The 14510-nt window shown below is 41.5% G+C and overlaps 1 protein-coding gene and 1 long non-coding RNA gene across 8 annotated transcripts in view; one reads left to right on the top strand and one right to left on the bottom strand.

Annotated features, from left to right (window-relative positions):
- The window catches only part of LOC140742197 (uncharacterized), a 366178-nt gene that overhangs the window by 262278 nt on the left and 89390 nt on the right, over positions 1-14510 (top strand). The window lies entirely within an intron of this gene.
- Positions 1-14510, bottom strand: part of fbxl7 (F-box and leucine-rich repeat protein 7) — a 206529-nt gene that overhangs the window by 125344 nt on the left and 66675 nt on the right. The gene's annotated exons all lie outside the window — the stretch shown is intronic.

The following is a 14510-nucleotide window of genomic DNA, read 5'->3' as shown; positions in this document are numbered from 1 at the left end:
TCTTCAGGTCATGCCACAGTATCTCAATTGAGTTAAGGTCTGGACTCTGATTTGGCCATTCCAAAAGACAAGTTTTCTCCTTTTAAACCATTCTGTTGTTGATTTACTCGTGTTTCCAATCATTGTCTTGCTGCATCACCCAACTTCTATTAAGCTTTAGGTAACAGACCGCTACCCTGACATTCTCCTGTAAAATGTCTTGATACAAATTTGAATTCATTGTTCCCTCAACAACTGCGAGCTGTCCAGGCCCTGAGGCAACAAAGCAGCCCCAGCTTTTCCAATATGCTTGAGGTGAGGTTTTAGTGTGCAGTGCCCTTTTTCCTCCAAACATAGTGGTGGTCATTTCTGCCAAGAAGTTCAACTTTTGTCTCATCTGTCCACAGAACATTATCTCAGAAGTGTTGTGGAACATCCAGGTGGCCTTTTGCAAACTTGAAACATGTAGCAATGTTTTTTTTTGGAGAGCAATGGTTTCCTCCTTGGTGTCCTTCCATGAATACCATTCTTGTTCAGTGTTTTTCTTATGTTGGACATAATTATATTGGCAAGTTCTAGAGGTTTCTACAGGTCTTCTGCTGTTACTCTTGGGTTCGTTAACGCCTCCTTCAACATTGTACATTGCACTCTTGGTGTGATTTTTGCAGGGCGCCTCTACAACCCACACCTCCAATCTCATCTCATTGATTGGAACACCCGACCCAAACAGCTTTTGGAGAAGACATTACCCCAGAGGTTCACATACTTTGTTGAACCTAGACTGTAATTGCTTAAGTGGTATACTCCGTAATGATGAGAAGTACAATTGTTTGTGTGTTATTTGTTTAGGCAGATTGTGTTTGGCTATTATTGTGACTTAGATGATCAGACCACATTTTATGAGTAATTAATGCTGAAAACCAGGTTCACAGACATTTTCTTGCAACTGTACCTCCTTTTCAACAAGAAATCCATTCCATTCCGCATTGTTTTAATGTTGATACTTCCACACCAGTCATCTTTTTGCTTCAGCTATGGCATCCCTCCACCTGTTAACAGGCCTCTCCTTTTTGCACCACAAAACAATAAGGCACAGGCCCTTTGGATAGTTAAACTATTAATCAAATGTCTGTGTTACGTACCAGCAACAATAGATCACACACTGAGTCAGGTTTTAATGTTAAAACCACTATCTTTATTAGTATCTACTCATAATATAGAAAATTAAATGAAATAAACAGAAGTTAACAGTGTTATGCGCATGTGTGTGACCCCCAAACAGTCAAGCTTAGGAACAGTTCTTAAAGTCTTAAGATGGCAAACTAGAAAAGGTCCAGTAATCCACAGAACAAATGAAGGGAGAGATTTATAAATCCACGTTAAAATGTAGAGGGAAAGCGATTACGAAGAATTCCACAGGTTCTACACTGGGAAAACGAAGTAACAGTCGCCGAAGATCTTATCCGTCAAGTAGCTTCGAAATCCACGTAGAAATACTACAAGGTGACGGTCACAGAATATCCCTTTGCACAAGTAGTTCCCACATAACACACCCGCATCCAGGTAAGGGTTAACAAAAGTGGTTTCCATAGGATACACCAACAAAATCCACATATGGATCATACGAAGTGACATCCATTCACATCCATTGTGCACTGTGTGACATTAATCAACCTAATCATTTGGGGCATGGGAAAGTATCAGACTTTATCCATATCGTAGCGAGCTGTTCCTGCCCACAGTCCAAACCTTCCACTCTCTCTCTCGCTCTCTCTCTCCTACTACTGGAAGTCTCAGCGCTCTGTCGCAACTTGTTATACTCGACTCATGAGGCGAATGAGTCCCGCCTCATTCAGGCATTTTAAAGTGATACTCACAGTATGAAACAGTGGTCACATTACATCTGACTAAACTAATACTTTCTGTCTACATAATGTTCATATCTTTTCATTCTCTGCACATTCATGTGTCTTTCTAAGAGTCTCTTAAATACTTGTATTACATGTACAGTAGAAGTCAGAAGTTTACATATAACTTAGCCAAGTTTATTAAAACTCAGTTTTTTACAATTCCTGACATTTAATCCTAGAAAACATTCCCTGTCTTAGGTCAGTTAGGATCACTACTTTATTTTAAGAATGTGAAATGTCAGAATAATAGTACAGAGAATGATTTATTTCAGCTTTTATTTCTTTCATCACTTTCCCAGTGGGTCAGAAGTTTACATACACTTTGTTAGTATTTGGTAGCATTGCCTTTAAATTGTTTAACTTGGGTCAAACGTTTTGGGTAGCCTTCCACAAGCTTCTCACAGTAAGTTGCTGGAATTTTGTTCTATTCCTCCAGACAGAACTGGTGTAACTGCGTCAGGTTTGTTCTCCTGAGATTGATTTGCACTTTTCACGCCAAAGTACGTTCACCTCTAGGATACAGAATGCGTCTCCTTCCTGAGTGGTATGACAGCTGTGTGATCCCATGGTGTTTATACTTGCGTACTATTGTTTGTACAGATGAACGTGGTACCTTCAGGCGTTTGGAAATTGCTCCCAAGGATGAAGTGGTGTGGATTGCCAGGAAGGTTGTCCAAGGCTACAATAGGATATGGATCAGTTGGAAAGTTGAGCACAGGAAAGGTAGATGGAATTTAATCCTGACAAACACAAGATGATGCATTTTGAGAGGACAACTAGATGTAGTTACACAGGTAAACTATTCCTATCAATAAGGATGACAAAACTTATTTATAAAGCACAAAGTTTGGAGGAAATAATAAAGGTATCCTAGTTGATAAAAATTATTTCACATTTGAGGAGATAATTAGCATCAATGATGGGTAGGTGCTAATCAATCTCCCAAACCTGGAAGCCACCGCTCAGACATTGCTTCAGGATAGACTCAGCACTAAGCTCTCAGCTTCAGGGCCCTTGACTGTTGTCCTGTGCTGGGCCTATTCTCTCCTGCAGCAACTTGTGAGATGAGGAAAGTCAGCATTTCAGGGCAATGACCCTTCATTAAAATTGTTTGTCTTATTTTAGATTTCAATAATCTGTTAACTTCATCAACTACTAGTGAATTTTAACATAGAACATATTGGAGTACAACATGGAACAGGCCATTCGGCTCACAATGTTGTGCTGAACCAGCAAAAAAGCAAATCAAAAGCACAAAAGCGTAACCACAACTTTTGAACTCAATGCCTCAATTAAAAAACAAGCATTCCATAAGCCGCCTTAACCACCTTGTCGACCTGTGTAGCCACTTTCATGGAGCTATGATCTTGGACCCAAGATCTCGCTACTCAGCAACATTGTTAAGGACCTTACCCGGAGATGCCTATTGGTTGTTGATGGAATAACAGCTTTTTATAGCTGCTCCTATATTACTTACTTTGCTGTTTCCAACCTGTTCTTAAATCTTGCTTTTAAACGTAATATTGTTTTATTATGAGGGCTGCCAAAGGTACTAAAAAAGAAGAGGACCCTCCTGTAACATTGGAATCTGTTATGAAGATGCTTTGGAAACATAAAAAAGAATTTTCTGAGGAATTCCAGCAGAAGTTCCAGCAACTCAGCTCTGAATTTAAACAAATTGATGTAAAATTGGATTCTATTCAAAAAACCTTAAGTGAACATGATAAACAATTACAGGAGAATGAAGATACTCTGACGATTTTGGATGCAAAAATTGAAGACCTGTAAAAGCTTTGTGAAAAACAGTCAAAGTCTAATGAAAAATTAAGACAGAATATTATCGGCTTGGAAAACAGAAGTAGAAGAAATAATCTACGAATTCTGGGTCTTGAAGAGCTAATGGAAGATAATCAGCCTAAGGAACTCTTTGCAAACTTCTTGCCAAAATTATTCCCTAAAATTTTAAAATCTCTACCTAGGATTGATCGAGCTCATAGATCGCTCGTGCCCAGACCTGCCATTAGAGAGAAACCCCAATCAGTGATAATCTGTCTTCATGATTTTCAAACAAAGGAACTCACTTTTTTTGATATTTGCAAATTAGAGACTTCCTGCGATCTAAATTATATACATTTCCTAAAAGTCCTGATAAGAATTTATTAGATGTCATTTTTAATTTGAAACCTTTTCATAATGGATCAATATCTAATATTTAAAGTATGTTGCTGAGAATGAGAAACATTCCTTTAGACAAAATTAAAAATCCCTGGGAACAAGGTTTACAGACTTCAGTTTCTGAGGAAACTTGGAATGAAAATTTTAAATTGGTTAAAACCTCATAATTGTGTGCCTGTCACTCCCTCCTACAAGTTAAAGTGGCCCACAGGGCCCACATGACTAAAGATAAGCTGTCTCATTTTTATTCGGATATATCTCCCTATTGTGACAGATGTAACAATGGAGAGGCTTCATTAATTCATAAGTTCTGGACATGTCTGAGTCTTGAAAAATACTGGAAGGAAGTATTTCAAACTTTTAAATTTAAACCAAACCCTTTGACTGCTTTATTCAGTATTGTTGGAGGAAAAGATATTATCTTAGAGACACCTGATTTGCACATTTTGGCTTTTATTTCTCTTATAGCTAGGAGGGCATTGTTGCTTAGGTGGAAGGATGTTGCTGTGCCTACCCGTGCTCAATGGCTAAGCGATGTTATGTCATGCTTAAATTTAGAGAAGATTCGTTGTTCAATTTCTGAATCAAGACAAGACTTTCTAACATTGTGGGGACCTTTTTTGAATTATTTTCAAAATCTTTGATTTGTTATCAAGTACAGATGTTGGCTAATAGTATGTTTTACTATATGGTAAGGATTTTTTCCCTTTTTCTTTCTTTACCAAGCAGCTTTTCTTGGTAGTGGGTTTAGATTTTTTTGTATAATAAAATTATTAATTTTCAATATTACGATTCAATTTAATTTATATGAATATGGGGTAATGAGATTATAAGTGTGATTCAAATATATTGTAATTGATATATGATATATATCCTCCTGTACTCTGTATTCTTTTTTTGTAAGAAATCAATAAAAATATTGAAAAAGAAAAAAGGACCTTGCCCTAACAGTGTACTGTTTCCTTGCATTTGCCCTATCAAGGTGAAACATCTTACATTTATATGGGTTAAACTCTATCTGCCATTTCTCAGCCCATGTCTACAACTGGTCAATATCATGCTGTATTTTTTGCCAGTCTTCTATACTATCCACAACTCCATCAATCTTAGTATCATCTGTAAATTTACTAATCCACCCATCTACATTTTCATCCAGGTCATTTATATACACCACCGGCAGAGGTCCAACACAGATCGCTGGGGAACTCCACTAATTACAGACCTCTTGCCCAAATAAGACCCTTCAACCACCACCTCTGACTTTACGTGCCAGCCAGTTCTGACTCCAAACAGCCAATGTGCTGCGGATCCCATGCATCTTAATCTTTTGGATTAGCCACCCATGAAGGACTTTATCAAACACCTTACTAAAATCCATGCAGATAACATCCACTGCCCTACCCTCATCAATCTCTCTCGTAATCTTGTCAAAAAACTCAATCAACTCAAACAAAGCCATGCTGGCTCTCCCTAATCAGGCAACAGACACAAAACAGCCCTAAACGTCGACTATACTTCATTCCATAGATGCTGCCTGGCCTGCTGAGCTCTTCCAGCATTTTGTGTGTGTTGCTTGGATTTCCAGCATCTGCAGATTTTCTCTTGTTTGTGATTGGCTCTTTACTTAGGCCATGGGCTTCCAAATGCACATATATCCTATCCATAAAAATTTTCTCCAGTAATTTCCTTATAACTGACATGTCACTCGCTAGTCTATAGCTTCCAGGATTTTGCCTTGTTCCCTTCTTATTTAGAGGTACAATATTAGCCACTTGCCAGTCCTCCAGGGTCTTGCCTGTGGCTAGAGATGACACAAAGATAATGTTTGTGGTCCCAGCAATGTCATCTCTTGCTTCCTTCAATAACTTGGGGTAAATCCCATCAGGCTCTGGGGACTTATCTAACTTAAGAATCCTTAGGAAGCACAACACTTCCTCGTCCTTGACCTCTAAACATCCTTAGGTATTTATACACTCAGCACTGATCTCCTGGTACTCCATATCCTTCTCCTTGGTAAATACTAAAGCAAAGTACATCAGACTTCCAATATAACTTGGAGTCCTGCCGTGTGCAGAAGTTCGCTGATGACACGGCCATAGTGGGGTGTGTCAGGAATGGACAGGAGGAGGAGTATAGGAAACTGATACAGGACTTTGTGAGATGGTGCAACTCAAACTACCTGCGTCTCAATATCACCAAGACCAAGGAGATGGTGGTGGACTTTAGGAGATCTAGGCCTCATATGGAGCCAGTGATCATTAATGGAGAATGTGTGGAGCAGGTTAAGACCTACAAGTATCTGGGAGTGCAGTTAGACGAGAAGCTAGACTGGACTGCCAACACAGATGCCTTGTGCAGGAAGGCACAGAGTCGACTGTACTTCCTAAGAAGGTTGGCGTCATTCGATGTCTGTAGTGAGATGCTGAAGATGTTCTATAGGTCAGTTGTGGAGAGCGCCCTCTTCTTTGTGATGGCGTGTTGGGGAGGAAGCATTAAGAAGAGGGACGCCTCACGTCTTAATAAGCTGGTAAGGAAGGCGGGCTCTGTCGTGGGCAAAGTACTGGAGAGTTTAACATCGGTAGCTGAGCGAAGGGCGCTGAGTAGGCTACGGTCAATTATGGATAACTCTGAACATCCTCTACATAGCACCATCCAGAGACAGAGAAGCAGTTTCAGCGACAGGTTACTATCGATGCAATGCTCCTCAGACAGGATGAAGAGGTCAATACTCCCCAATGCCATTAGGCTTTACAATTCTACCGCCAGGACTTAAGAACTTTTTAAAAGCTATTATTAATGCTTTTTGAGATAGTGATTTAGATGCATATCATATTTTTTTTACTGAGTTAAGTATTGTATGTAAGTAGTTTTGCTACAACAAGTGTATGGGACATTGGAAAAAAAGTTGAATTTCCCCATGGGGATGAATAAAGTATCTATCTATCTATCTATCTATCATATTCTCTAAATCCAAGCTAATGTTTCCTTGAGTGGCCCCACCCTCTCCTTCACTATCCTTTACAGTAATAAAAGGGGACCTGCTATCACTGGATGGTAAGTGGAAAAGAGCTCAAAGTCAGAGTAAGGTGAGGGAACATTCAAACCATTACAAAATAAGGAAAAGTTCACAACATTAAAAAAAAACTGTACAGAATTTTCCATCAATCCAGCTGCCTTTAATGGGCAACAGAGAAAGCAGACATCACATTGAAACTTTCTTATGACTGCAAAAGGTACCAGCACAGAACTTTCTATCTGACCACTGCTCTTCTAACTTGTGTGGAACAGACTAATGTCAAATTAGAGCCCAAAACCAATTTAATTAAGAGATTTAAGTTAGAAGACAAAAAATTAATAATGAAAATTTGTATTGGGCAGTTTTTTAAAAATGAGTAAAGGATACAAATGTTCAAATATTGAATGTTTTATGCAAAACTTCGGAGGGGGGGGTAACATTTGCAAAACATTTAAAAATCCCTTAGAATGTTTGTAAACTATTAAATAAAGATGATTGGACAACAGTGCTCTCTGTGAATTTACTGCATGCTATAGCATTGAGCCACCTGGAGCAGTAGTGAGAGGAACTGCAGCTTCAAAGCTCTTCAAGGAAGTAAAGTAAAACCATCAGATATAGGTCAGCCATTCTCACCCCCAGTGCAAAATGGTGACATCAATATCTATCAGTATCTCTGAAAAATTACCCCAGACTGAGCAAATATGTTCATCAAAGAAATAAAACTAAGATTACCAGATCAACATGGTCAAGGGTGACATCCTCCAGATGGTTCACAAAACTACTTTCACTTCTTTTACTACTACTTTTTCTTTCAAATGTGGTTCTGCTACTTTTGGAGCCTGTTACCTACATTTAGGTGGTGAGATTTCAAGTGAAGTGGGTGGCCTTGAGATCAAGTAGCCTAGAGACCATGATCGCATCCATTTCTCGCCATTAAAGCATTGAGAAGAAATCAACAATGATGAGAGAGGATGGTGGGCGGGTGTTCAATGCCATCTACTTGTGTGTGGCCCTCTCTCTCTCTTATCCACTGCTCCCAGAGGAAGGTGTTTGCATGTGTATTAATGATCTCTTCTCTCTCTCTCTCTCCCTCCCTCCGTCTTAGTTGCTCCTGTGGGAGTCCTGGGTCTTCAGCAAGGTTTAATCAATGTGGTTTATGCATTGGACTCTGTAGTTGACGTTAAGATGTGTTTCTTGTTTCTGGTTGCTCCCTTTTTTGTTGCTATTTTGATCAGGGCAAACAGGCTCTATGGCCTCAAGATAATGAACGACACATTGCTGGCTTGGGCTGAAATGAGCTAGACAGAATATCCTGGACTCTTTCAATGACTGTGGTTTGGTGTTTTATATTTTGTGTTTTTTGCTCATTTGTTTTTTGTCATTGCGTGATTTGGTTTTTTTGCGTGTTGGGGGTTTGATGTTTTTCACTGAATAGGTTCAATTGTTTTCTTTGTTTTGTTGTTTGGTGTTTTATATTCTGTGTTTTTCGCTCATTTGTTTTTTTACATTTATGCAATTTGTTTTTTTGCGTGTTGGGTTTTGATGGTTTTCACCGAAAAAGTTCCATGATTTTTCTTTGTTTTATGGTTGTCTGTGAGAAGACAAATCTCAGCTTTGTACACTGCACACGTATATAACCATATAACAATTACAGCACAGAAACAGGCCATCTCGGCCCTTCTAGTCCATGCTGAACGCTTACTCTCACCTAGTCCCACTGACCTGCACTCAGCCCATAACCCTCCATTCTTTTCCTGTCCATATACCTATCCAATTTTTTTTAAATAACAAAATCAAACCTGCCTCTACCACTTCTACTGGAAGCTCGTTCCACACAGCTACCACTCTGAATAAAATTTAGACTTGATATTTAGATAATAAATGTAGAATGCAGAAGTGCAATATTAAAGCTCACCAGGACAGCTCTGGAAGTTAAAGTCAGTCAATAATTTTTAGTTTTAAACACAGATTCAGTCATATTAATGCTGACCATGAACTACCAGTCTGCCATAGTGGTTCACCAATGCCTTTATTGGCCTCTGGATCCACAGTACTAAATGAAACAGCCCAGAAAACAACACAGTTGCAAATTAACTGCCACAGATAACCTTTCATTTTCTTACACCCATGTGCCTAGAGTCTTAAATATCCCTACTGTATCAACCCACACCTGGCAGTTCATTCCAGACACCTACCACTGTGTAAAAAAACGGTTACGGCGAAACACCCCCAAAAAAATTAAATGTGTGCATGGAATATTAAATCCATGCATACATCAAGTCAAGTCAAGTTGCTTTTATTGTTATTTCTTGTTATTTCAAGGTGACTTTGAGCCAATGGGATGAAGATCCAATGGTTCAATTGATGAGGAACAGTATAAGACTCAGGCGCTCCAAATATGCAGGGGCGGTTCCAGTAGCCAGAGACCAACCATCGTGGATAAGGAGGACACCATGGACATGTGGAGATTGAGACCACTAGGAATGCCTGGTCAGTACAGTCGGCCCTGCTTATCCACGGGTTCCGCATGCATGGATTCAACCAACCGCGGATCGGGCAAACCATCCTGCTTACGGACTGTGTTCCAAGGGGTTCATGGAACAGCATTTAGGACAAGAGGCTTTAAATAGATGATTGAGGACACTGGAGTCTCACTGCACCGATAAATTCTAAAAAGGCACTGGAAACGTTTGATCCTTCTGAACCCGCACATACTGAGGAAAATGAGTAGAGCATGGGAAAAGGAACAACAAAGCCCAACTAAACTCCCTAATGGGAAGGTGATGCCTATTAAAAGTCATCACCTGCTTGGAGAAATGAGGGTAGGGGTTCCACACCAAGGGTGTTCCTGCCACACTATCAAGGAGTAAGGAAGAGCAGAGGAAATGGAACAGGGAGAACTGAAGGAGGAGTAATTAAATGCCATAACTGTGGTCAAGAGGGGCACATGAAGAGAGAATGTCCAAACCTGAGACGAGAAAGAGCAGAGCAATGCGGTTTGCCCTTGGAGGGGCCACAAAGACGGAGTCCACAAAATAAAATGGTGGAGACGCCACCATCCAGGGAATTGTACCCTGAGCTTCAGTGACAGTGTCAGGCCTCACCAACACGGACGTGTGACACATGGTGGGATGAAACCTGAAGACCTCTAGAAAGCGGTAGGGTCAAAGGCCGCCCGTTACCTTTTTATGGGACACTAGAGGATCCCGAACAACCATCACTACCATTAATACTACTAACGTAAATGGGGAGATAAGTGGATTCACAAGACCCTCACGAGTGGTACACGTGAGTGTACCATTGGAAGCTAAGATAGGAGACATAGCATTGAAACACTCAATAGTGTTGGTGGAATTGCCCAGGGAGCAGGAACATATACTGGGGAGTGATTATATGACCAAAGCAGGGCTTTGTTTTGACCCAGTTAATTGTATGATTTAGCAGATGCCAACTGGCATGAATTACACCACAGGCAGATCTCAGCAGGAGAATATCAGCACAAAATATGTACAGTGAGTGAAATGTGGATAAAACCAGTGGAGATGAACAATGATCAGATGGTGTGTCAAATCATTGCACAGACCTCGGGGGCATTTGCAAGGCACAAGCATGACTACGGAAGGATAGCTGGCAGTGTGTGCATACAAGGTCCAGACCCTGAACCACAGAAGAAACATAGAAACATGTACAGCACTATACAGGCCCTTCGGCCCACAAAGTTGTGGCGAATATGTCCCTACCTTAGAATTACTAGGCTTACCTATAGCCCTCTATTTTACTAAGCTCCATGCACCTATCCAAAAGTCTCTTAAAAGACCCTATCGTATCCACCTCCACCACCATTGCTGGCAGCCCATTTGACGGACTCACCACTCTCTGAGTAAAAATCTTACCCATGATTTCTCCTCTGTACCTACTCCCCAGCACCTTAAACCTGTGTCCTATTGTGGCAATCATTTCAGCCCCAGGAAAAAGCCTCTGACTATCCACACATCCTCTCATCATCTTGTACACCTCTATCAGGTCACCTCTCATCCTCTGTCGCTCCAAGGAGAAAAGGCTGAGTTCACTCAACCTATTCTCATAAGGCATGCTCCCCAATCCAGGCAACATCCTTGTAAATCTCCTCTGCACCCTTTCTATGGTTTCCACATCCTTCCTATAGTGAGGGGACCAGAACTGAGCTCAGTACCCCAAGAGGGGTCTGACCATGGTCCTACATAGCTACATTACCTCTTGGTTCCTAAATTCAATTCCACGATTGATGTAGGCCAATATACCATATACCTTCTTAACCACAGAGTCAACCTGCGCAGCTGCTTTGAGCCTCCTATGGACCCGGACCCCAAGATCCCTCTGATCCTCCACACTGCCAAGAGTCTTACCATTAATACTATATTCTGCCATCATATTTGACCTACGAAAATGAACCACTTCACACATCCGGATTGAACTCCATCTGCCACTTCTCAGCCCAGTTTTGCATCCTATCAATGTCCCACTGTAACCTCTGACAGCCCTCCACACTATCAACAATACCTCCAAACTTTGTGTCATCAGGAAACTTACTAACCCATCCCTCCACTTCCTCATGTAGGTCATTTATAAAAATCACGAAGAGTAAGGGTCCCAGAACAGATCCCCGAGGCACACCACTAGTGACCGACTTCCATGCAGAATATGACCCGTCTACAACCACTCTTTGCCATCTGTGGGAAAACCAGTTCTGGATCCACAGAGCAATGTCCCCTTGGATCCCATGCCTCTTTACTTTCTCAATAAGCCTTGCATGGGGTACCTTATCAAATGCCTTGCTGAAATCCATATACACTACATCTACTGCTCTTCCTTCAGCAATGTGTTTAGTCACATCCTCAAAAAATTCAATCAGGCTCGTAATGCACGACCTGCCCTTCACAAAGCCATGCTGACTACTCCTAATCATATTATACCTCTCCAAATGTTCATAAATCCTGCCTCTCCGGATCTTCTCCATCAACTTACCAAACACTGAGGTATGACTCACTGGTCTATAATTTTCTGGGCTATCTCTACTCCCTTTCTTGAATAAAGGGACAACATCTGCAACCCTCTAATCCTCCAGAACCTCTCCTGTCCCCATTGATGATGCAAAGATCATCGCCAGAGGCTCAGCAATCTCCTCCCTTGCCTCCCACAGTAGCCTGGGGTACATCTCATCCAGTCCCGGAAACTTATCCAACTTGATGTTTTCCAAAAGCTCCAGCACATCCTCTTTCTTAATATCTACATGCTCAAGCTTTGCAGTCTGCTGCAAGTCATCACTACAATCACCAAGATCCTCTTCCATAGTGCATACTGAAGTATTCATTAAGTTCCTCTGGTTCCATTCACACTTCCCCACTGTCACATTTGATAGGTCCTATTCTTTCACATCTTATCCTCTTGCTCTTCACATACTTGTAGAATGCCTTGGGGTTTTCCTTAATCCTGCCCGCCAAAGCCTTCTTATGGCCCCTTCTGGCTTTCTTATTTTCTTTCTTAAGTTCCTTCCTATTAGCCTCATAATCTTCTAGATCTCTAACATTACCTAGCTCTCTGAACCTTTTGTAAGCTTTTCTTTTCTTCTTGACTAGATTTATTACAGCCTTTGTACACCATGGTTCCTGTACATGGTTTTGTACACCATGGTTTTGTACACCTACCATAACTTCCCTGTCTCATTGTAATGTACCTATGCAGAACTCCACACAAATATCCCCTCAATATTTGCCACATTTCTTCCGTACTTTTCCCTGAGAACATCTGTTTCCAATTTACGCTTCCAATTTCCTGCCTGATAGCCTCATCATAATTCCCCTTTCTCCAATTAAACGCTTTTCTAACTTGTCTGTTCCTATCTCTCTCCAATGCTATTGTAAAGGAGATAGAATTATGATCACTATCTCCAAAATGCTCTCCCACTGAAAGATCTGACACCTAACCAGGTTCATTTCCCAATACCAAATCGAGTACAGCCTCTCCTCTTGTAGGCTTATCTACATATTGTGTCAAGAAACCTTCCTGAACACACCTAACATAGAAACATAGAAAATAGGTGCAGGAGTAGGCCATTCGGCCCTTCGAGCCTGCACCGCCTTTCACTATGATCATGGCTGATCATCCAACTCAGAACCCTGTACCTGCTTTCTCTCCATACCCCCTGATCCCTTTAGCCACAGGGGCCATATCTAACTTCCTCTTAAATATAGCCAATGAACCGGCCTCAACTGTTTCCTGTGGCAGAGAATTCCACAGACAACAAACTCCACCCCATCTAAACCCTTAGTCTAAGGAGATGCCAATCGATATTTGGGAAATTAAAATCTCCGATCACGACAACTCTGCTATTATTACTCCTTTCCAGGATCTATTTCCCTATCTGCTCCTCGATATCACTGTTACTATTAGGTGGCCTATAAAAAACACTCAGTAAAGTTACTGACCCCTTCCTGTTCTTAACCTCCACCCACAGAGACTCCGTAAACAATCCCTCCATGGCATTCACCTCTTCTGTAGCTGTGACACTATCTCTGATCAACAGTGCCACACCCCCACCTCTTTTGCCTCCCTCCCTATCCTTTCTAAAACATCTTAAACCTGGCACTTGAAGTAACCATTCCTGTCCCTGAGCCATTCAAGGCTCTGTAATGGCCACCACATCATAGCTCCAAGTACTGATCCACACTCTAAGCTCTTCTGCTTTGTTCACAACACTCCTTGCGTTAAAATAGACACATCTCAAACCTTTGGTCTGAGCGCGTCCCTTCTCTATCACCTGCCTATCCTCCCTCTCGCACTGTCCACAAGCTTTCTCTATTTGAGCCAACCTCCTCCTCCCCAGTCTCTTCAGTTCGGTTCCCACCCCCCAGCAATTCTACTTTAAACTCTCCCCAGTAGCCTTAGCAAACTTCCCTGCCAGGATATTGGTTCCCCTAGGAATCAAGTGCAACCTGTCCTTTTTGTACAGGTCACACCTGCCTAAAAAGAGGTTCCAATGATCCAGAAATCTGAATCCCTGCCCCCTGCTCCAATCCCTCAGCCACGCATTTATCCTCCACCTCATTCCATTCCTACTCTCATTGTCGCGTGGCACAGGCAATGATCCCGAGATTAGTACCTTTGAGGTCCTGCTTTTCAACTTCCTTCCTAACTCCCTGTAGTCTGTTTTCAGGACCTCTTCTCTTTTCCTACCTATGTCATTGGTACCAATATGTACCACGACCTCTGGCTCTTCTCCCTCCCATCGCAGGATATCTTGGACACGATCTGAAACATCCCTGACCCTGGTACCTGGAAGGCAAACTACCATCCGAGTTTCTTTCCTGTATCCACAGAATCACCTGTCTGACCCCTAACTACCGAGTCCCCTATTACTACTGCCTTCCTCTTCCTTTCCCTCCCCTTCTGAG

Source organism: Hemitrygon akajei, chromosome 20 (assembly GCF_048418815.1).
Source record: "Hemitrygon akajei chromosome 20, sHemAka1.3, whole genome shotgun sequence".
Classification (NCBI taxonomy): domain Eukaryota; kingdom Metazoa; phylum Chordata; class Chondrichthyes; order Myliobatiformes; family Dasyatidae; genus Hemitrygon; species Hemitrygon akajei.
The sequence above is the reverse complement of the archived record's forward strand: the minus strand, read 5'-3'. Positions and strand labels throughout refer to the sequence as shown.